We start from the raw sequence: 6313 nt of genomic DNA, 5'->3' as shown, positions 1-6313 counted from the left end.
TGCTCTCTGATCTCCATGTAATAATCGTCTGGACCTTGCTCCACAGCTGAGCTCCACCGGGAGGGGCCCTGGAAGTCACCTAACCCCACAGCCCAGACAGCATTCCCCAGAGACAAGAGCTCAGATGCCTGAGTTCAAGCCCCGCTCTCTGCTTACTGGCTGTGTGGCTATGGACAAACGGACCTCCCCAGGCCTGTCCCCTTGCGCATCAAATGGGGGCAGAAGGTACCTATCTCATAGAGCTGTGGTTAGAAATACACGGAGAGAGGGGCGCCCGGGTGGCTCAGTCAGTTAAGCGTCCTCCTTTGGCTCAGGCCTGGGATGGAGTCCCAGGTCAAGCTCCTGGCTCAGTGGGGAGCCTGATTCTCCCCCTGCCTCTGCCTCTCTCTCTCTCTCTCTGCCTCTTGTGAATAAATAAATAAAGTCTTTGAAAAAAATACACAGAGAGAGCTTATAATAATGTTCAACCCCTAGAAATGTTCAAGAAATGTTAACCGTGACTATTTTACTGAAGGAGAAACTCAGGCCCAGAGAGGTGACATGACAGACCCAAGGAGACACCATCAATTAGCAGAGGCAGCTTGGATCCCAGTCTGGCACACCCAGGCTACTCTGTTTCTGTTCTCTGCTGCATCGTGACAACGTATTTTAATTCAAATTATTCTTTTACAGTTATGCATTTATTCAACCAATACATCTGCACATTGCCACACATGGGGCGCTGTTCAGAGCATTGGGTCACAGATGTGAGCAAGATCCCCGTCCTCTTGGAACTTCTATTCCATAAAAGAATAGATGGTGGACTGTGGCTATTCACCAAAATTTTGATAAAACTAGATGGTAAAATTGCAGGTGAATTTGAGTTTCTTCTGGGTCACATTTCTGCATTTTCCAAATCTTCTGCAATGAACCTACATTGCTTTGGTTTTTAGGAAAAATATTTTAAAGTGCGAAGGAGAGTATTTTCTGAAGTGGATGCTGGGGAAAACATCACACACACGTGTGCGTGCACACACACACACACACATACACACACACACCGATCTGATACCACATCTTCCCAAGTCCCTGAGAACTGAAGTCTGTCCCAGGAAGGCTGAGACAGTGTAGGTTTTTCATTAGAAACTGGTGATGTGACACAAGATTGCATCAGTTTCTCATACCTTTCCTCACCTCCCCCTCCCCCATCACTCATTTGAGGATAAAAGTGCCTATTTGAGAAAAGCCACTCCCAGGAGTGGGTTAAGAGGCCCTGTGATCTCTGAGCAGCCTAACCCTCGGGGAGGGGAGGAGGATGGTGAGGCCCAGGAACCCTCACGGGCTGTCGGGGCAGAACGACAGAATGACAGAACGACCAGCACAACCTCTCCGAACTGCAACCTGTCAGTCTTCACCTCCAAGACCTTCTGCCAGTTTCAAGCCACACACACACACACACACACACCCCGACCTTCCAGCATGTGAAGGAGACTGGGCTCAGGGGGGTAGAGTCCTGGGATGCTGAGGAGTATGTGGTCTGGTTGCATTTTTCTCTAGAGAAATCTGGAGCCAGGAAACACTGGAGGGGAATCCCTCTCTCCTTGGCCTCCCTGTCAGGCTAACAAAGGAGAAAGGCAGAAACTTCTCTTCAGGTACCGAAATAGAGGAGTCGTTTGGCCCTGCTGGATTCCCAAACTGGGTTTGAAAGGAAGAGGCTGTGCGTTGAGGGAGGGGGGGGTCCTGGAGACAAGAGTTCCACTTTTCCTCTCCCGCTGCCTGGCAGTGGGGTGGCAAGCGAGCTGCTCTCCCGCATTTCAACTTTAAAGTGAGCCCACGTCCTCGCCTTCCAAAGGGCCTATTAAACCTCACCTATGCACTTTGCAGACATGTAGGGTTTGGAGAGAAAATCTGAAACGCTTTGAGCTCTTAAAACACACACACACAGTGGTGTTATACAAAGCTAAGTTGTATAAATATTTTTAAAAGACAAATGCCAGTCCCGGAGTGCTAAAGGTTCATGATTAACCCTTGAAATGTCCCTGAACTTATTTTATAAGACAAAGTTATCAAGTCTGGGAAGGAAATCAGATCTGTTCTGGTGGAAGCTCCCGCTTACAGCACCTCTGGATGCGATTAAAATGTTAAGTCTGATTCTTTCCACTGCCATGAGCTTGAGACTGTGGAGAGGAAAGAGTTCGTGGGTCTAAAACCACATGGGGCCGAGAACGCAACTGTCTCTGCCATCTGCTCGGGTCTTTTCAAACTCTTGGGGGTCATCTGCCGCCGTTCTCCTCTGTGCTCCCACGCCCGGCATCTGGAGGGTAGATTAGACGCTTTTGCTTTCCACGTGGGTAAAGAACTGGGCAAAGTTTCATCTGACCTCAGGAAAGTCACATATTCTTGGGAAGGAATGTCCCCTCTTGCCCCGTGCCACAGTGTTACCCTCAAGCACGAGAGTATTTTTTTCCCTCCTTCTGAAGCAATGAGAATCAGCTTCTGGCACGATGCCACTTGGGGCCGATTTTCAAGTTCGAGCTGGTGTAAACACTTTTAATGAATGTATGAATCAAGGGCTTTTCATGACGAGATACTCGGGGAAATCTCCAAAGGTAGGTTTGGCCCCCTGATGGCTCCCAGAGAAGAAAACTAGTAATAGCTTAAATTTGTTTTTGCTCAAACTCGGTTAGCCAAAAGGAATCTCAGACATGTTCCCCAAAGCCATTATATGTGCAGGAGATGTCAATGTTAATATTAGCCAACACTGCTTGAAAGGTAACTAAGTTGATCGAAAGTTATACAGTATCTTCCAGAATCAAATGAGTGTTTGTTCCTTGCCACTCCTATTTGAAACCTGAGGATTCACCAGAAAATTCACGTTCTTCCTTCTTTCCTTCCTGCCACGCTCCTGTCCTTATTTCTCCCTCAGACTGTTTTCTTTCCCCCTGTATCGTTTCCTTTCTCAAATCCCTCTCGGTGGCATGTCATTTGAATATACTTCCACAAAACGGGAAGGCTCTAAAATCCTCTTAGGCTCCCCCTTTCTTGTCTCAGCAAGCTTGTCCCGAAACTGCTTTTGAAAGATAAAATTCATGAAACTCCAAGAGCGTTCCAAGAATCTGGGCCCTCGGCCTGGCACTTGGAGCCGAGTGGAAAGTATTGCCAACCCAGCACCGTGATGTTGTAGAGGAGGCAGGGCTGTTGAAGGCATCTGAACTTGGCAGGGGAAAGGAGCCAACCCTGCCACCTTGGACAGTTACCAGATTGATGCTGATGACTGTCTTTAACTTCTTCAGGCAGCTGGGATGTGTATGGATGTTGGAAAGGGCCGAAAGAACAGAAGGCCTGAGCCCTGTCCACATGGAGGCAGCTTCAAAGCCAGAGAAAAATAAATAACCAGCAAGCAAATAAGTGGTGATCAAATAAAAAGATCTTTCTCCAGCTAATGGCAATGGCAATACTAGAAGGTGGATATTAAAGGTATATCACCTTCCTCGCGTTGCCCTTCACGTTACTGAATGCATTATTACTACTGCTTCACGGACCATTTCAGGGAAAGCACTGAATATTTATAAGTAATTAAAGAGGGACTATCCCACCCTTTGCAGATAGTAGTGGACAGTAGGTCCAGTAAGTAGAAGCTGGCTACACAGCAGTTACCCAATTAAAACCTAGTGCATTTAATGAATGAAGTGTCCAGTCCCCAAATAAAAGAATCTCTTGTCCTCCTTCAAGAATGTCCCCTCCAACTCGGATGCTGATTCGAGCGCCCCTATGGCTAAGCTTTCACAGATGTGAGAAAGCAGTTAGCACATCAGTTTACATTTGCCCGAGGAAAATTGCCAGGGAAGAGGGCACAAAGCTAGATGGCCTAGCATGGGGCTCCACTGGGACTGTGTGGTCAGCAGAGCACACATGACACAGCGATACTCTAGACATGATCTTGAGACCAAGTTAACACTTTCAAGGACATGAGTTGTTTCTTGGTGGTGTTTCTTATTAAGCAAACACTAAATAAAGTAAGTGCATTATGCAGCCTCATTGGAAAATGGAGTATTCTTTCCAGTTAAATTTTAGGATAATTGATTGAATATGTTTAAGTCTTGCAGGACTAAACAGACATCTTTCAAATCCCTAAGACTCACACACATGTGCGTGCACACAAGATGAACTTTGCCATTCCAAACACACGGATGCCAGGTCCGCTCTACTCTTTGTGGGTGGTACGTAGGAAGGCTCTCAAGGCTCTGGCACCTGGCAGAGACTGTGGCCACAAGATTCACAACCGTTCTTCCCTAGCAGGGCTGGGTAAATGCTGACGAATACACAAAGCTCCTTTTCCAGACCCTCTGTTGGTTTTCCCCCCTTGGTTAGCACACTGTGCCTTCAGCCAGATGACGGTGCTGTCCAATGCGACTAATTCAGTTTCCTCTTACTCGTTATAGTTTTGCTTTAGTTATCCTTACCTGTGGCTCCACTCAGGCATCTTAACTGGAGTTGGGGGGTCCCTAATCACCGCCACCCATTTGTCCAGGGTGGGCACATCCACAGAGGCTCAAATCAACCACTGTTCTTCCCCATTTTTTTTTAAAGATTTTATTTATTTATTCGACAGAGATAGAGACAGCCAGCGAGAGAGAGAACACAAGCAGGGGGAGTGGGAGAGGAAGAAGCAGGCTCACAGCAGAGGAGCCTGATGTGGGGCTCGATCCCATAACGCCGGGATCACGCCCTGAGCCGAAGGCAGACGCTTAACCGCTGTGCCACCCAGGCGCCCCTGTTCTTCCCCATTTTTACTCTTAAACAGAGACTTCTTCTTGATGTTTGGCAGATATCTTAATCTACCCTTGTACTAACAACTTCTATTTGAAGATCGAAGACCTCGTTGGCTCCGGAACGCCCCGCCTCCTAGGTGGTGCGCTGGGCAGCACTTGCCGGTCATTGAGGGGAAAGCAACCACGAATGAACCAGATGTAGGGAATTCACTCCCACCACTCTGCAAACCTCTGAAACGGTACACAGATACCCGTGACCAAAAGGAGGATGTCCTTTTACTGTTTGATTTCAGATTATAAAAAATGATACATGATCTTTGAACGAAATTCCAATAGTGCATGAAAATGTAAGAACATTAGGGGCGCCTGGGTGGCACAGCGGTTAAGCGTCTGCCTTTGGCTCAGGGCGTGATCCCGGCATTGTGGGATCGAGCCTCACGTCAGGCTCCTCTGCTGTGAGCCTGCTTCTTCCTCTTCCACTCCCCCTGCTTGTGTTCCCTCTCTCGCTGGCTGTCTCTGTCGAATAAATAAATAAAATCTTAAAAAAAAAAGAAAATGTAAGAACATTAAAATCATCCAAAACCTCACCTCTGAGATCATTATTGTAAACGTTCTTTCATATATATATATATGAACACATATATATATCTTTCATATATATAAACACATATATATCTTTCATATACATATGAATACATATATATATTTATACATATATAAAATTTTACCCCAGACGCATACATGCTGCATTGATATGTGCTATTATCGCACAAAAGAAAGTCTCGAGGGTCCCTGTAGCTCCACCCCATAGCTTCCCATGTCAATAATGAAGATCTACTTCATTATTTGTATTGGTTACAAACATTCCATCATGTGCATCTACCATAATGGGTACTCACGTTGCTTTGACTTTTTTGTCACCATAAACAGTACCCTGGTGAAACTCTTGGTATACAACATATCTGTACACATAATGACATATTTGCCGTCTTTTTAAATATTGTGTCCCTCGTTAGTTGCACTGGCACATAGTCCTGATTTCATCACTCAGTTGTGTACCGCCTTAGAAAAGCTTAAGCACCCTGGATCCTGTCCCTCATGGCTTTGAGGGTCCCGTCTAGTATTAACATTTTTGGTCACTTTCCCAGTTCTAAAAACTCATGCAAAGTATGTATAGATGGACGCCAAGCAGCTGTTTCTGATCTCTTCCTTCTCTTTTTAACTCATGAACAGTAATTGACGATTCATATTGTTGTCCTTCCAATCTTTCATCTGGGAACATGGAGCCAAATAGGACTGCCCAACCCTACAAATATAGGGCTGGGTGATTGCCAGGAATTTGAGATTTAAAAGATTCTTTAGTTCTGGCTAAATCTCCATGGACTGCTCCATTAGTGTTCTCAACTCGAACACACCCATTTCCCGAAATTCCAGGCTCATGGCATCATTTCACCCTCATTTTATGCCTTAACCCCATGGCTCAGGATGTGACCCTCGTCAGCTGCACAGGCTAGGGTCACACAGAACTCAGAGGGTCAGCAGGAGGTGTGGCCATGACCCTT

Source organism: Ursus arctos, unplaced genomic scaffold (assembly GCF_023065955.2).
Source record: "Ursus arctos isolate Adak ecotype North America unplaced genomic scaffold, UrsArc2.0 scaffold_26, whole genome shotgun sequence".
In the NCBI taxonomy this organism is placed as follows: Eukaryota; Metazoa; Chordata; class Mammalia; order Carnivora; family Ursidae; genus Ursus; species Ursus arctos.
Note: the sequence above shows the minus strand (reverse complement) of the source record.